General features: G+C 40.2%; 2 pseudogenes; both read right to left on the bottom strand.

Moving 5' to 3' along the window:
- Positions 1 to 3,209: 3,209 nt before the first annotated feature.
- Positions 3,210 to 4,105, bottom strand: LOC124087691 (olfactory receptor 7A10-like; annotated as a pseudogene).
- Positions 4,106 to 9,046: 4,941 nt separating this feature from the next.
- On the bottom strand, positions 9,047 to 16,749 carry LOC124087968 (olfactory receptor 7A10-like; annotated as a pseudogene).
- Positions 16,750 to 18,315: the final 1,566 nt, after the last annotated feature.

Below are 18,315 nucleotides of genomic sequence, written 5' to 3' on the forward strand. Positions count from 1 at the left end.
GTCCAGAAATAAACAATATTTGATTAGATACTCAATACTAACACACACAAAAATCAAGTGCAAATACAGCCAATGAATAGATTTGAATTTACAAAAGTCATAAGTTTGTAACATTCCCCAGAAAAATATTTCTACTTACATGAAAATAGGCTGTCTGTGAAAGAAAACTCCAACAATCTCTTATAAAGAAGGCAATGGAAAAGCGAGGGGATAAAACCTCCCAGTATACAGTAGAGAAACTGACATAGACTCTGTGGAATAATAAGTAAAATGACCAAGAAACTCACAGACATATTCAGACATTGCAAATTATGGCTCTTATGTATATCTCTAGTGACCTGTTCAATTATGGTTTTTAATGAGACTATAGAAACAAACATCAAAACTTTGTCACATAAACTTTGTAGTAAGATAATTTCGGCAAGATCCTTGCAGGAACTTGTCAACAGCATATAAATACAATCATAATATCTCATCTTAAGTACACACATATCAAATACCCACTAACTTCACTATTTTATCCACCATAATTCAAGCCGATTGTTCTACTCCCTTAATTACAAAGATCCTAGGGCCTCTGTTCTTTCTCTGGGAGCACTGGACGCCTCCCTCCCTTCTTCTCTTCAGCCTCCATTAGCTCCATATCATGGTCAGCAGTGAACCCTGCATTAACCACTGCAATGTTCACTTCTCTGCTAAGTGTTACAAATCAACGCAGCCTTGTGAATAAATTATCAGTTGGGACAGTAAGCAGCCACTGCAGAACTGCTCTGGAATGGGTTAGCCTGGCTCTCCACTGACCTCAGCCAAAGAGTCATGGGATCCATTCTCTCGAGGGTCTCCTGAAGTGTCCACTGAGTCCACTGAGCTCTCAGACTCACCTAGAGACCAGCTCTGGGAGGAAGGTCTCCCTGTGGAAGTGTAAGGTCCTGCCTGGGTGGGCTTGATGGTGACTGAAGCTCTGTGCCCAGAAAACATAGCAAGAAGGGGTCATGTGCCAGGTTCATAGGCAGACTAAAGACCTCAAAGACACCACCATATTCTGTCCAGCACAGGGATGTGCACTGAGGGACCACATCAGAGCAGAGAGCCACAGCTCCCTATATCTGCTCATTAGCTCATTTCCCTCTTGTTCCCCCAAGGAACACTGGCCTGGAAAGACAGGAAATTCTTCCTGCTGATTATCTGTTCTCAGGAGACTCATTTATAACCCAGAGAACCTGGTGTTTGCTGTTTCTCCATGGATCTTCCTGCCTTCCAGAGGTCCAGCCTCCTGGTACCTCATCTGTCCTTTGACTGAAAGTGCTTTCTAAGTCTCACATAGATGAGCTTGTCTTGACTAGAGCTCATGTGTCTTCAAATCATGAACCCGTGGTGGACAACAAGCACCAGACCTCCCAGAAAATAGTCATGCCCTCTTTAACAACGGTCAGAGTTGTGTTCCTATGGTATAAAGCTTTAGGCATTACAGTTCTTGCCTTCATGGTCCTATTATATATTATCATTAAATCATAGTTTTAACACCAGTTAAGAGCTCCCATTCAGTCCTTCACTTAAAAGTTTTTATTGAGATATAATTCGTTCTTTTAAGGAATCATAATCTGAGCTTAATACTTGATGGGAAATGGGCAACTTCATTTTATTGAAGCTTGTTCTATGGAATCTATTTTATGTAGAGATACTGTTATGACCTTCATCTCCACTGCAGGAAATGGGCTGAAAAACGTTATATATTGAGGAGGGATGGGACGTTCATCTGAATTCTGGCATGATGCTTCCACTTCTCAAAATCTGAGCCTATGTTTTTTAACTAGAGACATATTTTCCATGGAGATATTTAACAATGTCTGAATAGTGATACTTAACCATTCACAACACCCAGAGCAGCTCCCAACACAAATAATCACCCTGCCCACCAAAGTCAACCATGAAGAGGCATTCAAAACCAATTCTATATCACTTTCATTATGCAGAAGAATTACTAGGAATACAAGTTTAGGTGAAAATTCTGAGACCACAGGTGTACTGTGGTTGCAGGAACTCTCCATTATACCATGAACAAGGTGGTCCTGGTACTCTGTGGTCCTGCTCTGTGGACCCGTCTTTGAGAAGCAAGGCTGTGATGCTGTGTGAGAGTCTGGTGTAGGTAGTTTTCAATCTTCTCCTCCCAAAATGTTTTTGTGTGTTATTATTTTTGTGTATTATTTTTGAATAATTTATTTTTTAATAGAAGTATGCTCACTCACTCTAGACAATATATTGATTTCTGTGTATTGTTGTTATTGTTATTATTATTCATGGTACTGGGAATTGAACCCAGAAGTAGCCTACCACCAGGCTATATGCCCTGACTCTTATTTATTTATTTATTTAGCCTGGATATCCCTAACTTGCCCAGGCTGGCTTCACAATGATGATCCTCCAGTTTCAGCATCCAAACTCTTGGTTTAAAAGTGTGCTCCATCATGTCCAGCCAACAATTCCATACAACGACTCTTGAGAGACAATTAATAACATTCTGAAAAATAACCTACAGTAGGCAGAATAATGATCTCCCACAGATGTTTCCATCCTAATCCATAGAACTTTTGAATAAAACAGCTTAAATTTGTAAATTAATTTTCAGGCCCCAATAATCTGTCAAAAGTAATACCACTATACTAAAGTCCAAATTATCTAGAGGAGGTGTTGAAGCATTGACACACGCAGGATTGATCATGCAAAGGAGAAACACTTCAATGCCACATTTCTTTTTACTACACATTGCAAAATCTGCCTCAGGTGTCCAGGGCTGTTTCTCCACAGACAGAGCAACACAAATGAATGTTTTTCATTAAAAAGAAGAAACATTAATCAGTACACTATATTTCAAGAGGGAAGAAATGATTTGTAAAAAATCCTTCCTGTCCCAAAACTTCAATATTTCTTGTACAACATTTGGAAGAATTGAGAAAATCAAATGAAGTGAAAAACTATTGAATATCAGATAAACCAGGAAGCTGAATAAAGGGAGTTGTTAAATGGTAGAGAGAGAGGTTGAAATCAGAGCAATAAGACTGCAGGAAATAAATAGAAGGTAGAAGCTTTACATTCCCAATCTCATCAGAAACCCCAACTCTGGCTCTGAGGCTTTGCTGCCTGCAGTCCTGAGCATGGGCTTCTGAACCCTCCTACAGGTTCCCTCCAAAAGAGACTTCCCAGGGCTCCCTTCACATCCTATTTCTCAGGCTGTAGATGAAGGGGTTCAGCATGGGGGTGACCATGCTGTACATCACCGAGGCTGTTGCACTGGAGGGTGAGCTCTGGGCTGCAGCAGAACTAAAGTACACACCCAGGCCTGTGCCATAAAATAAGAAGACCACAGAGAGGTGAGATGCACAGGTGGAGAAGGCTTTGTACCTGCCCTGAGCTGATGAGATTACACAGATGGAGGACACGATCTTGGAGTAGGAGTAAATGATGCCACTGATGGTGGCACCTCCCAACAACACAGTTACAAAATACATCACAGCATCATTCAGAAAGGTGTCAGAACAGGCAAGTTGGATCACCTGGTTGAGTTCACAGAAAAAGTGGGGGATTTCTACGTGTGTGCAGAAGGACAGTTGAAACACCATTAAGCTTTGTAGCAGGGCATGCAGGACACTCAGGATCCAGCACACCAGAACAAGCAAACCACAGAGCCTGGGGTTCATGATGACAGTGTAGTGTAGCAGGTGGCAGATGGCCACAAACCAGTCATAGGCCATCACAGTGAGGAGGAAGTTGTCCAACTCTATAAAAAAAAAAACAAGAAAAAGCACATCTTGGTGATGCAGCCTGCGTAGGTGATGGCCTTGCTCTGTGTCTGGATGTTCCCCAGCATCTTGGGGATGGTGGTGGAGGTGAAGCAGATGTCCACAAAGGACAGGTTGGAGAGGAAGAAGTACATGGGCATGTGCAGGTGGAAGTCTGAGATGGTGGCCATGATGATGAGCAGGTTCTCCAGCACAGTGACCAGGTACAAGGAGAAGAACAGCCCAAAGATGAGGGGCTGCAGTTTTGGGTCCTCTAAAAATCCCAGCAAATGAAATTCTGATACTCTCGTATAATTCCCTGGTTCCATGTGGCAGATATAACTACCAAGAAAAAATAAATAACATGACTTCTTTTCACACATATAGACACCACACAATTTAGCCACACATGGTGGAAAATACCTATAATCTCATGGGCTCCAGAGGCTGAAGCAGAAGGATTGCAAGCTCAAGGCCAGCCTCACCATTTTAGCAATGCCCTAAGCAATTTATCAAGACCCTGTCTCAAAATAAAAGGACTGCACTGTGGCGCAGTGGTAAAATACCCCTGGGATCAAATCCCAGTCCCATAAAAACAAAAACAAAACCAGAAATGGGAGAATTTATATTTTCCAGCCAAGAAATTCATTTATGTTTTACTTCTGGGTCTGGTCACCCTAGTGCCTCCTTAGTACCATTACTGAGTAGGAATTTCTGTCTAATTCTAAGCTTTTATCCACAGCTCATGCATTGCACACCTTTAATAAGAAATTGCTTCTTACCATGGAGGAGCACATGCAGAGTACTGGCCATGTTCCAGGCACAGGTGAAGCCTCTACAACCAAAGCTCCTGCATCCCAATGATGGACAGAGTACATCCACAGAGGCAAATCACAGTCTATTGCATTTTGGTGCTAATCACATATCACATGTATTGGCAACTGTGCCCCCTCACTGAATTATACACATCAACTCCATGTGGTCCTTTAAATATTAATTACAACTCAATAAAACTGTTTTAAACAGAAATAATCACATATGATGCCTGAGGGTGAAGCAAATATGATAAAAACAAAATCAGGTATAATGGAGATTAGAGGTTCTGTGTGTGTGTCTCTGTGTGTGTGTGTGTATATGTGTGTGTGTGTTGTGAACTCTTGGCCTTCTCTGTGTTTGCAAGTGCTCTCCACTAACCAACATCCTGAGCCACTGGGGCTGCTATTTTTGTGGTTTTCGAAACAAAAAGAAACTGAAAAAGAACTGAAATAACTGAAAAAAGGTAATATACAGCATGTTTAAAATATCAGCATGAAATAATAATCAAATTGACAAAGTCTTTGACACACTAGGATATAGCAGATAATGTTCTTCTGCCATTGTGGCAGGTGACAAGTGCTCAATTATTTCTATGAATGAATCAAGAGTGAAATCTAGAGTATGTGGACATTTCATATAACACAGTTAAATAGCCACCTGATAGGAAAATACTAGATGGTAGGATAAATCCTTATTAAACAGCCATCTGTCTCAGAGAAGATGAAGTTAATCTCCTAGCTCACATATTTACCAAACATCAGATTAAAGACCTCAGTGTAAAAATGAAAAAAAAAAAAAGTTGAGGATGTAGATCTAGACATTATACATAAAATTCACAGTGAAATACTTCATCATAAGGCAAAACACTCAGGTATAAGAAGACAAACACGTATCACTAAAAACAATTTGAAACTGTTTAATAGTCAAAAAATTACCCCAATAGTCAGTGGACATAAAAATATATGAGAAATGGCTTCAGATTGCAAACTTCCCACTGTGCTGAGACAGGGGGCCCCTTCCTCCTGTGACGGTGGACAGCTGCAGTTATCAGGACTCTCTGGCTAATCCCCTGGCCTTCCCTGCCTCTGCTGACCACCAGCCTACATTCTACTACACTGAGTGTTAAATTTTCTCTTATTTATTATTCTGTACATGTTGATGGGGTTCCATTCATTCAGCATGCACTATTTGAAACAAAATAGAATAAAAAAATCTAAAACATCCAAAGGAAAGATGTAAAATAGGAATTATTTAATGATATCAACATGGGTTATGAATATTCCAGAGTACACTGCCAAAGCCCAGAAATAATACAAAATGAAGGAAGTCCTATAAACTGCACATAGTGAAAATATGTAAAGTTTTAATAATCTCTCATACAAGAATAATGTACATTAGAATATGATAAATAATGACAAAATGTACTTGGATCCAGAGGAAAATAAACATGAATGTTTTTCAATGATGCCTAAAAGTGATGCCTTTCTAAGCAATGAATCTGATCAGAAAATGACAAAAAACACAGTAAGCAACACAGAGATACGAAAACAAGTTGGAAATGTTATGCAATGTGACATAACAATAGGGGTTCACAAGAATGTTCACTACCATTTTTATTTAAAGCAAAGCCAGAAAAAGAATGAATATTCATCACTCATAGTTTCAGAAAAGGCAAATACAATTACTAGATAGACTAGAATTTAAATTAGTCACCTATGTTCACACTGTCCTAACCAAAATATCTCTATATGCGTTAAAATAGGCAGTCTGTAGAAGAAAAGAATTCAAATAATCTCTTTAAAAGGCTATCTTGGAAAGCAGCGGGGTGGGGGACTCCTTTCAAATACACCATAGAGAAACCGACACAGCCCTTTGCAACACACAGGAAATAGCTAACACACCACAGGGATATTCAGCATCACAGGGTTCAAATCATTCCACAGTAAAGCTTTAGGCATATCTCTATTTGCCTATAAATTATATTTTTCAATGTTACTATAGAGAAAACAGTACTTTAAAATCTGTGCTCCATGAACTTTTATAGTAAGTTTTAATTTTTGCAAGATCCTTAACCAGGGTTTTTGTAAATAATAAACAATCAATCAATTATTTCTCATCTTTAGCACACACATTTTAAAAATGCCCTAAAATAACTTCTTGTCCCTTCACACTTAATCCCTATTCCTCTGCTCCCTTAATTCCAAAGATCCTTGAGCCTCTGTTCTTTCTCTGGGAGCACTGGACGCCTCCCTCCCATCTTCTCTTCAGCTTCTGTTAGCTCCATTTCATGGTCAGCAGTGAACCCTGCATTAACCAGTGCAATGTTCACTCCTCAGCTAAGTGTTTTGAATCAGTGCAGCCTGTGAATAAATCATTCATCAGGACAGTAGGCGGCCATAGAAGCCCTGCTCTGGGCTAGGTAGGCCTGGCTCTCCATTGACCTCAGCTAAAGAGTCTCAGGTTCCATTCCCACTGAGGCTCTCCTTCAGTGTCCACTGAGCTCTCAGACTCACCTGGAGATCAGCTCTGGGAGGAAGGTCTCTCTGTGGAAGTGCAAGGTCCTGCCTGGGTGGGCTTGATGGTGACTGAAGCTCTGTGCCCAGATAACACAGCAGGAATGAGTCCAGTGCTGGGATCCTGGGCACCCAGACCTGAGACCTCAAAGGACATCACCATATCCTGTCCAGCACAGGGCTGTGCACTAAGGGACCATGTCAGAGCAGAGAGCCATAGCTCCCTATATATCTGCTCATTAGCTCATTTCTCTCTTGTTCCCCCGAGGGACACTGGCCTGGAAAGACAGGAAATTCTTCCTGCTGATTCTCTGTTCCCAGGAGACCGATTTATAACCCAGTGAACCTAGTTTTTATTGTTCCTCCATGGACCTACCTGACTTCCAGAGGTCCTGCCTCCTGGTACTTCATCCCTCCTGTGACCCAAAGCATTTTCTAAGTCTGACACTGATGAGCTCATATTGGTTAGAGCTCATGTGTCTTCGAATCATGGAACTATGGTGTGCAAAAAGTACCAGGAAATAGTCATGCCATCTTAACAAGGGTAAGAATTGTGTTTCTGTGGTATAAAGCCTTGATCATTACACTTCTTGCCTTCACAACCAAAACACTAACAGGAAATTTGTAGTTTTAACAGAAGTGAATAGCTCCCATTCAGCCTCTCATTTTGAAATATTTATTAAGATGAGGTTGTTAGTTTGTATGCACCATAGCCTAATGATAACACCTGATAGGAACTGAGCAGTTTCACTTTTACTGAAGTCTACTCTATGAAGTCTGTTTTATGTGTTAGTATGATTATGAACTACATCTCTACTGCAGAAACAGGGCTGACAAATATTTGACATCAGGTAGGGACTGGCCAGACAAGGTGGCACACACCTGTCATCCCAGCCACTCCAGAGACCCAGGCAGAACAATTATAATTTCTAGGCCAGCCTCAGGAACTAAGTGAAACACCCTGTCTCAAAATAAATATTTTATAAAGTACAAATGGGACCTTCATTTGAATTTTGACATAATATTCCGAGTTCTCAAGCTCTGAACCTGTGGTTCTCAACTGGAGTTATTTTTCCTTGGCAATGTCTGCAGGGAGTGCCAATCAACTATGATGCACAGGAGAGATCCCTGCCCCCAAATGTCAGCAGAGAGGAGATGATCCAAGCCAGTTCTAGACCAACTTCATTATACAGAAGAATTACCAGGGATGCAAGTCCAAATGCAAATTCTGAGGGCATAGGTCAACTCTGGTCCCAGGAACTCTGCATTCTAACATGACCAAGGTGCTCTTGTGTTGTAGGCCCAGGTCTGTGGATCGTGCTCTGCATAGAAAGGTTATTATGGTCTGTGAGAGTCAAGGGTAGGTAGGTTCAATTCCTCTCCTCCCAAAGTGGGCTTTGGGTGTGATTTCAAAAAGTCAGAGTATTCACTGTAATAATTTTTGTGTTATTATTATTATTATTATTATTATTATTATTATTATTCTGTGGTACTGTGGAGTGAATCCAGAGGCAGTCTAATACTGGGATCCATAACCTGACCTATTATTATTATTATTATTATTATTATTATTGAGCCAAGGTCTTGCTAACATTCCCAGGCTCAAAGTTGCCATCCTCTGTCTTCAACCTTGGATTCAAATAGCTGGGATTAAAGGTGTGTACCACCTTTCCTGGTGAATAATTTATTCCAGGGATATGAATGACAACTCATATAATTCTATAAAAAGGCGTTTAGTAGGCAGCATAACGATCTCCAAAAGAATTCTAGATCCTACTCCATAGAGCTTTTGAATTTGTTGGCATAAAAACAATTTTTCCAAAACCCCAATAAAGTACACGTACATATTAAGTAGAAATTATCAAGAAGAGCATTTTTCTTTTTCAATTTTTTTATTAGTACATAAAAGTTGTAGATAATATCTGGGTTCATTCTGACAAGTCACACATGCATGGAAGATAATTTGCTCCACTTTGGTCCCTGGTTCTTTTCTTTTCCATTTCTCTCTTTCCTCTATCTTCCCCCTTTTCTCTACTCTACTAGTCTTTCTTCTAATATTTACAATTTTTAATTATTGATTTATAAACATACATAAAGGTGAAACTCACAGTGGTATATTCATATGTGTACATAGCATAAATTCATCAATTTCATTCCACCATTTCTCCCTTTTCAAATACCAATATACAAACAAATGATAATGTAAAACTGTGACCTTGGATGACTTTCTATTACAAGTTGCAAGAATTGCCTTAGTTCTTGAGGATAGGTTTTTAAACAGAGAAAAGACAATGCTTTCATAGAGGGAAAGACTCAACACATGTAGGAAGATGTTAATTAGAAGAATTTTTTTGCTAACTCATGAGAGAAATGGTAATTTTAAAATATTTCTGGTCTGATATTCAGAATAACTTTTGGAATAAATTTAGAAAATCAGGACAAGAAAGCAAAAATTGTTGGATTTCAGAGAGTTCAGGAAGCTTAATAAAGTGATTTGGACATAATTGTATAGAGAAGTTGAATTCAGAGTCATGAAAACTTCAGAAAATAGATTGGAGACATGATGAGCATTTTCATTCACAATCTAAACAAAGAATCACAACTTGGGGCTCTGAGACTTTGCTCCTGCAATCAAAGTCAGGTACTAGTGAAGCCCCAGGGCAAGAGGCCCTTCCATAGTTACCCTCCAAAAAGACTTTTCAGAGATTGTTTTATGTCCTTATTCCTCAGGCTGTAGATGAAGGGGTTCAGCATGGGGGTGACCACGGTGTACATCACCAAGGCTGTTGCAATGGAGTGTGAGCTCTGGGCTGCAGCAGAACTCAAGTACACACCAAAGCCTGTGCCATAAAATAAGGAGACCACAGAGAGATGAGATGTGCAGGTGGAGAAGGCTTTGTACTTGCCCTGAGCTGAAGACATTACACGGATGGAGGAAGCGATCTTAGCATAAGAGTAAAGGATGCCAATGAGGGCAATAGAAGCCAATAACAGGGCAATAAAATACATCAACATGTTATTAAGGATGATGTCAGAACAGGCAAGTTGGACCACCTGGTTGAATTCACAGAAAAAGTGGGGGATTTCTAAATGTGGGCTGAAAGATAGTCATAACAACTTTAAGCTTTGTAACAGGGCATGCAGGACACTCAGAATCCAGCACACCAGAACCAGCAAACCACAGAGCCTGGGATTCATGATGACCCTGTAGTGCAGTGGGTGGCAGATGGCTACAAATCAGTCATAGGCCATCACAGCCAAGAGGAAGTTGTCACAACTCTCCAAAAACCAAGAAAAGGCACATCTGGGTGATGCAGCCTGCGTAGGTGATGGCCTTGCTCTGTGTCTGGATGTTCACCAGCATCTTGGGGATGGTGGTGGAGGTGAAGCAGATGTCCACAAAGGACAGGTTGGAGAGGAAGAAGTACGTAGGTGTGTGCAGGTGGGGGTCTGAGATGGTGGGCAGGATGATGAGCGGGTTCCCCAGCACAGTGACCAGGTACATGGACAGGAAAAGGCCAAAGATGAGGGGCTGCAGTTCTGGGTCCTCTGCAAGTCCCAGCAGAAGGAATTCTGAGAACCTTGTATTGTTTCCTGATTCCATGGAGTGGATATAACTACCAGAAAGAGAAAAAAATAACAGGACTTCTGGTCACACAGATGAACACCACTGATATGCTTAAAATGTTACCATTTATATTTCCTGTCAGGACTGGATTTCTACACTTTGTTTATGTATCTGTCCTCTTAGGACATTCCTCGAGCCATTACTGCTGAGGAACTCCTGTCCCACTCTGATCCTTTTCTCCAGAAGGTCACTTATTCTGCAGTGATAATGATAAATTATTTCTTAACATTGAAGAGGTTTAAATGAGTGCTAACCATGTCCACGAACTGTCAGTACTCGAATAACAAAAGCTCCTACATCCCAATAATGGGCAAAGATTATATGCAGATAAGTAAATCTTAATCTATTGCCTTTTTGTGCATATTCTTGCACATGATAACTTTTTACCTTTGGTCTCCAGATTGCACACATTAAACACAAGTGGTTCTTTGAATAATTATGCCTCAAGAAAGCTGTTTAAAAAAGAATCTCCTAGCATGTCTGATGGTGAAGGAGCATGAAGGACATGAAGCAGATATGAAGAAGAGAGCGGGGCTGGGGATGAAACCCAGGGCTTCCTGTGTGCTGAGCAGGCGCTCCACCACAGACCTGCACTCCCAAGACCTAGTGCTGCTATTTTTTTAAGGGTGTCCAGGAAAGATCAGCAGAGAATGTAACATTGGAACAGAGACCTCAAGAGCGTGGTGCAAGAGGCAGGAGGTCATCTGCTGGGGTTTAGCAGAGAGAATAGTCAGTGAAAAGGGCCTGAGACAGAAACTTGTTTCAGGTGTTCAAGGGACTCAAAGACCCACTGTGAAGAGGCCAATAAAAAGAGGTATGTATGTGTAAGGTTTTTCATACACAAGTGTCTTTATATAAATAGCTTTATAATCGGCTACCTGATGATAAAAGATATTGCTCATTTACATTTTTATAATACATTTTAAATGTGTTATTTTTAAAAAGGTATAATGACAAGATACGGTGTCAGAGGACACTGAGGAACGAGGTGGTCTCTCTGCTGGGGCTGAAACTGCCAGATACCAAGTGACCTTCATCCCCTTTATGTAAACTGTTAATCTTGTTAAAAGGCAGCCTGGGAAATGAAATGGACAGGCTACTTATGCCACCAACGGTCACATCATAGGAATCGCCTTGGAATAGGAGTCCAGTGCCCTGCCCTGAGGATGGTGCATACACACACACACACACACACACACACACCACTGCTGTGGCCTCTGACCTCACCACTCTGTTAGGCCCCTAGTGTATACAGTGCAAGCTGGCCAGATCAGATTAACTGTTCCCTGATGCAGAAATGGCAGCCAGGATGTCCTTCCTGTAAACCTCCTGTTGAGAAATAGACATGGGGAAAATACTGTTACAGTTTGCTACATTATGTTCTGCATTTTAAGATCATGAGGGAGGGGGTGGGAGAGAGAGAGAGACCAACAAATACAGAGAAGAATAGAGAAATTAACTGGGCATTGGTGGCTGGGGAACAAGGCAATGACCTCAGAAGGCCCCTGAGAGACTGAAAGGAAGAAAATGCTCCTTGATTCTGGCTCTAGCCCAGGGCCCACCCCCTGCAGGTCCTGCAAAAATAAGAAAAGAGAAAGAAATGTATCCAACGTCAAAAGTAGTGATGTACTTATGGGTTCAATACTTTATAGAAATATGACCCCACAACAAAAATGACCAAAGGTAACAAGTTAACAATTCCTCAAAGATATAGGCAAGGGACCACAAGTTCACCACAGTTTGCCTGGAACTGAAGAATCTGGTTTTCCTGCACGTGTCCCCTATTTGACTGATTGGTTTGGAAATTGCCCAAATGGGCGAGCTGGGCCCCTTTCTCACTTCGTTCATGTGGTATCTTTTCTTGGTTGCTCTTGGGTTTGGGGATTTAATCTCTCTTTTTATTTTTTTGAAAAATCCTATAGGTTTCTTCCAACCCTGGTTCTGCTCCCTGTCCAACCTGAAAATGTGGTGACAATTCCACCCTGATATGTCCTAATGTGATGCCGAGGGCACTGTGCCATGACATGGGTGTACTGCCATCGTCAATCTATACTCCTGTCATTCAAGATGCAAATCAACAGAGTAGTGCCCCTTAGTAACCTTTCCATTTTCAGAAAGGTTTGCAAAGTTAGGTTCAGTGACACAAAACAAGTGTAAGAAAGTGAGAGACTGAGTATAAATATGAGGAGGATGAAGCCAGACTCACCAAGGTTGTTTCCAAAGAACTGTGTTAAGCAAAATTGAATGGAGCCCCCAAAATGAACTAAACCAGGGGTTGGGGGTGAAGTTCCATGTTGGAAAACCCGCCTCACATGGGGTGAGGGCCTGGACTGGATCCTCTGCACCTCAGAAGAACAAAAAAGTAACAGTTAACTGACACCAGACAGAGAATAGCAAAAGGTTCAGGATTTAAAGGTGGATTAATAGTTACACGGACAAAGGCTTTGACATCTTAGAATATGGCCTACAATGCTCCTGTGATACTCTGGCAGGTACTGAATGCTCCATTATCACTTGTGAGATGAATCAGGATTGAATCTGAGTGTATGCAGACGTTGCATCTATGACAAAGTTAGTGAGAAATGTTAGATTGTGGAATAAAAGTTTAGATAAATGGCTCTATGGAAGGAAAGTAAGTTGGAACCCTCCCTCGTATATGTTAACAATAATCAGAGAAGTTAAGGACCTCAGAGCAAAAAATACAAAATTCACTTTAACTAAACATCTAAAATTATGTGTAAAATCTCCAGTGAGCAAAATCATTAAGGCAAGAAACTCGGGAGTAAGACCAACATAGGGCACTAAATAAAATATACAATTTTATGATCAAATGTATCATCCCCAAAGTCAAGGAAGAAACAATAATTTGTAAAAAAAAATCATTCAAAATATTGACACTGGTAGAAAAACGAGCCAATAACAATAACAGGGAAATCAAAATATTGATGAAACATACAAATATTTGCTAAAAGTCAGTAAAAGTTCAAGAAAACAAGAAACATTTTTTTCACTTCCTCTAGCCACAGAAGACCTGTACCACTTATGGGGGTTGGGATTTTTAAACAGAAGAAAAGGGGAACCCTAATTTGGTGGCAGCAATGTGCCCTTATGACAGGTATTGGGAACAATCTGAAGACAGCCATAAATCGTAAAAGTGCAAGTATCTTTAACTCAAGGTCTGTCCATCTCTCCAATATTGACATTCTGGGACAAGTGATTCTTTGAGGTGGGGGCTGTCCTGTGAATAGTGGGATGGTGAGCAGCGTCCCTGACCTCTCATGACCCCTCCCCTGTATGACAACTGAAAATGTCTCCACTCCTTGCTCAGTGTCCCCCAGGAGACAAGTAACACTCCTGGTTGAGAAGCACTGTTTGAACTTAACAATAGCAACATATTTCTGCAGCATTGGTATAATAGCAAATTAATGAGAAAGACTAGAAAGTCCATCAAAAATATGAGTAGCACAGCCTCATTGTGCAAGATGGCCCATCCTTTGAAATGTCTGACTTGCATTATGTTAGATGATTTTCAGGAAGCTGATAGGAATGATTGAGTGAGGAGGGAAGGAGGGATAATTTAGAAAGCATTCCACACTAAATACCCAGAGCATTGACAATGGGCACAGGATCTCATCCAGACATTTGTATTAAAGGTGTTTTGTGAGTGTAGGCCAACCTAATAGAGAGAGAAAATGTGTTAGAGTGAGAACTAATACAATGGAGAAGGACAATATTGATTGAATTAGTGTAACAGTAGCAGTTTCTTTCTTTAAAGTAATGAGTTTGTGGATTTTATTTTTTATTTTATTTAATATATCACATCAATTATTTTTTTTTTATGTTGGGTTTCTGTTTCGGCATTTTGTCTTCTTTTGCAGTGCTGGGACCAAACGCAGGGCCTTGCACATGCGAGGCAATCGCTCTACCACTGAAGAACATTCTCAGGAAAGTTCTTTTTTTAATGACACATAACAGCTGTACAGGTGACTGTGATAATTAAATATGTGTACACACATGCGATTCTCAAACCAGGGTAATCATCACTTCCCTCCCCTTAAACATTTATCAATTTCTTGTTTTAAGAAACTTCAAAATCCTCTCTTCTAATTCTTTAAAAAATATATAATCAAAAACTCACTTGGCATTTTGTAAGTAATTTCGTGATTTTATGATAAAGATCATGGATGTAAAGATATGGGATACTTTGTTGTGACCTGTAATCCTCCTCCTGCTTCATACATCACCAGGACTTATTCCTCCTGTGTATCTGTGTACAGGTGCCCACTGTGCAACCTTCCTCTCTCCTCTCTCATCCTACTCTTCCTGACTTCTGTGACTGTCATTATACTCTTGATGCTATTTTTTAAATGTTCTCCAATTTATTACCATGAACTTGTGTCTGTAAATGGAGTGCAGTGTCATATTTCAATGCACCCATGCAGCATGCACCAATTAAAATAAGATCGAAGGAAAATATAAAACATCTAAATGATATAACATAGAAATTACTTAATGATATCAACCTGGGTTACTAGTTAAAGATTAAATTTCCATAGACTTGGAAATAACAAGGTTCTGAAATCCATGATGATAACAGTATCTAAAGTGTTAACTTGTCTCATATAAAGATATGTGTACTCGATATACTTAATAATGACACAACGAGCTATAATCAAATGGGAAAGAAGCATGAATGCATTCCCAATGAGTGCTGGAGGTTTTGCCTCCTATAGCTCCCTATATTTGTTCATTAGGCCTATTTCTAATCAGAAAAAGCCAAAATATAATAAGCAATAACAGAGATGTGAAAACAAGTTGTAAATATTAGCATTAAGGTGCACAAGAACCTTCATGATCTTTTTTATTTAAAGTAAGGGTCCACAAGTAAAGAATATTATATTAATACTTCAAATCTTTTAGGAAAAAAAGCAATGCACAAACATAATATGATTGATAGATTTGGCACACAAAATTCACAAATTCTTAAACGTTCCCCACAAATATCTCTATGCATGCATGAAAGAATTAAATGGCAAACGGGCAGTTTGTGAAAGAAAAAATAAATCTCAATCTTTGTTTGCAAGAATATTGCAAAAGGCAGTGGGAGGGAGCTAATTTTTCCACTCCACATACAAGGGCATGCCTTGCTTAGACACTTGGCCATGCAGCAATAACTGCCTTCCAAACCACAGACACATTCAGCCTCACAGGTATTCAAATCACTTCAAAGTAAGGTCGTAGGCATCTCTCTGTTGACCTATGAAATCATGTTCTTCCATGTGAATGCTCCAGGACAGAAATAATACTTTAAAAAATATTTGAACTCCTGTTCTTCTGACCTTTTTCTTCAAGTTAATATTTGCAAGCTCAGGATCTTTGTCAGCAATATATAAGCATAATCAAGTATGTCAACTTTATCTCATCTTACACACAAAGAGTCCTAACTTCACTTCATGTCCCTCCACAGTTAATTCCTATCCTCTATTCCCATTAATTTCAAAGATCCTTGGATCTATGATCTTTCTCGGGTAGCACTGGGTTCCTCCCTCCCATCTTCCCTTCAGCCTTTGTTAGCACCACTTCATGGTCAGCAGTGAACCCTATGTTAACCAATGAAATGTTCACTTCTCATTTTGTTGTGCAAAATTATGACTAAATCATCAGGACAGCAAGCAGCCACAGCATCCCTGCTCTGGTCTAGTTGCCCTGCCTCTCTGCTGACCTCAGCTAAAGAGTCTCAGGTTCCATTCTCTCTGCTGCTCTCCTGCAGTGTCCACTGAGCTCTCAGACTCACCTGGAGACCAGCTCTGGGAGGAAGGTCTCCCTGTAGAAGTGCAAGGTCCTTCCTGAGTGGGCTTGATGTGACTGAAGCTCTGTCTCCAGAAAACACAGCAGGTAGAAGTCAGTGTCAGGTCCACAGGCAGGCTGAAGACCTCAAAGGACTCCACCACGTCCCATCCCGCATAAGGCTGTGCACTGAGAGACGACATCACAGCAGAGAGCCACAGCTCCCTATATCTGCTCACTAGGCTCATTTCCCTCTCGTTCCCCTGGGGGACACTGGCCTGGAAAGACAGGAAATTTTTCCTGTTGTTCTCTGTTCCCAGGAGACCCATTTATAGTCCAGTTAAACTAGTTTATATTGTGCCTCCATGGATTAACGTGCCTTCCAGAGGTCCAGTCTCCTTGAATAGTCTGATACTGATGAGCTCATCTTTATTGGATCCCATGGATCTTGCGAGCAGGTATCTGTAGTGAGTACAAAGCACCAAATACCCCTGAAAATTGTCATGCCATTTTTAACAAGAGGGAGAATTGTGCTCCTCTGGTCTAAAGGTTTGGGAAATACACTTCTTGCTTTCATGGTCTGTTTCTCAAGACTAAAGTATTTTATAGTTTTTGCAAAAGTTAAAAAGGGCTCATCTTAATAATATGCATTACATTCTTTTTGAGCACTATAACCAGAGATTAGTACCCTCTAGGAGTTGTGAAATTTGATTTTTTTATCCTATTGTGTGAGATAGTTTTGCTATTATGAACTCCATTCTCCAGTGCAGAAATGGAGCAAAGGTTGCCAATCAAGTAAGCGATTTGGCCAGAACTTGAATTCTGGAATAATGGTTCCAGTTCTCAAACTATGGTGCTCAACTAGAGATATATTTCCCCTGGGGATAGTTGGCAATGTCTAAAGGATGATGCAAAGAACAAATCCCAACACAAATAATTGTTCTGACCCCAAATATCAACAGTGAAAAAACGTTTTAGACCAATTTCACCATGCATAAGAATTCCCAAGCATTCAAGTTTAAGTGTAAATTCTGAGGCCATAGTTTTGCTCAGCACCTTAACCACATCCCTGGTCATATTAGGGCTAGAGGACCAAGTCCATAGGCCACTCTGAGTAGCAAGCCTATGACCTTGTGTTAGAATTAGGGTGCAGCTCAGTAAGTACAGCATTAATCTAGCATGTGCATGTCCCTAGGATCCAACCCTAGCACCCAGAATAGATAAAAAATCTCAAGTGTGGATGGTCCTAGGTCTTCTCCACCATGAATCATCTTAGCATACCATTTTCAAAGAAAATTGCATTCCTTGCTCTCAGTGGTGTTGCAGATTTTGTTTTCAAGTGTTTTTTTAAGGGCCTTGGGTGACATTAGCTAATATACTTTTGAAAGAGCCTTAGTAGCACAAAGAATATGGGGTCTCCAAAAGAGGTCATATCACATATGAACCTGCTCTGTTTCTCTGCATTCAGCTTCGTTTTTCATTCCACATGCAAGAGAAATCATGGAGTATTTCTCTTTGTGGCTCTGACTTATTTCATTCAACATGATGTCTTTCAGTTTTTCAGTCTGTTCTTCCAGTTTCTTGAAAAGTGACATTAGGTTATTTGATACCTTTTCTTTTTCTTAATTATAGGTGTTTATTGCTTGATGGTATAAAATTAGAAATTTTCACATATTTCCTTACACAAACATTTCTACACACATATGCATAGAGGAACTAAGAAGCAGCATCAAAGTGGGTGAAAGTGTTCATTTTTCTATGAAAAAATTCAGTAATATTATATAGAAATCAAAAT

The sequence above is a fragment of the Marmota monax genome, unplaced genomic scaffold (assembly GCF_021218885.2).
Source record: "Marmota monax isolate L192 unplaced genomic scaffold, Marmota_monax_Labrador192_F-V1.1 WCK01_AAM20220418_F8-fsc00021, whole genome shotgun sequence".
NCBI classification, from domain to species: Eukaryota; Metazoa; Chordata; class Mammalia; order Rodentia; family Sciuridae; genus Marmota; species Marmota monax.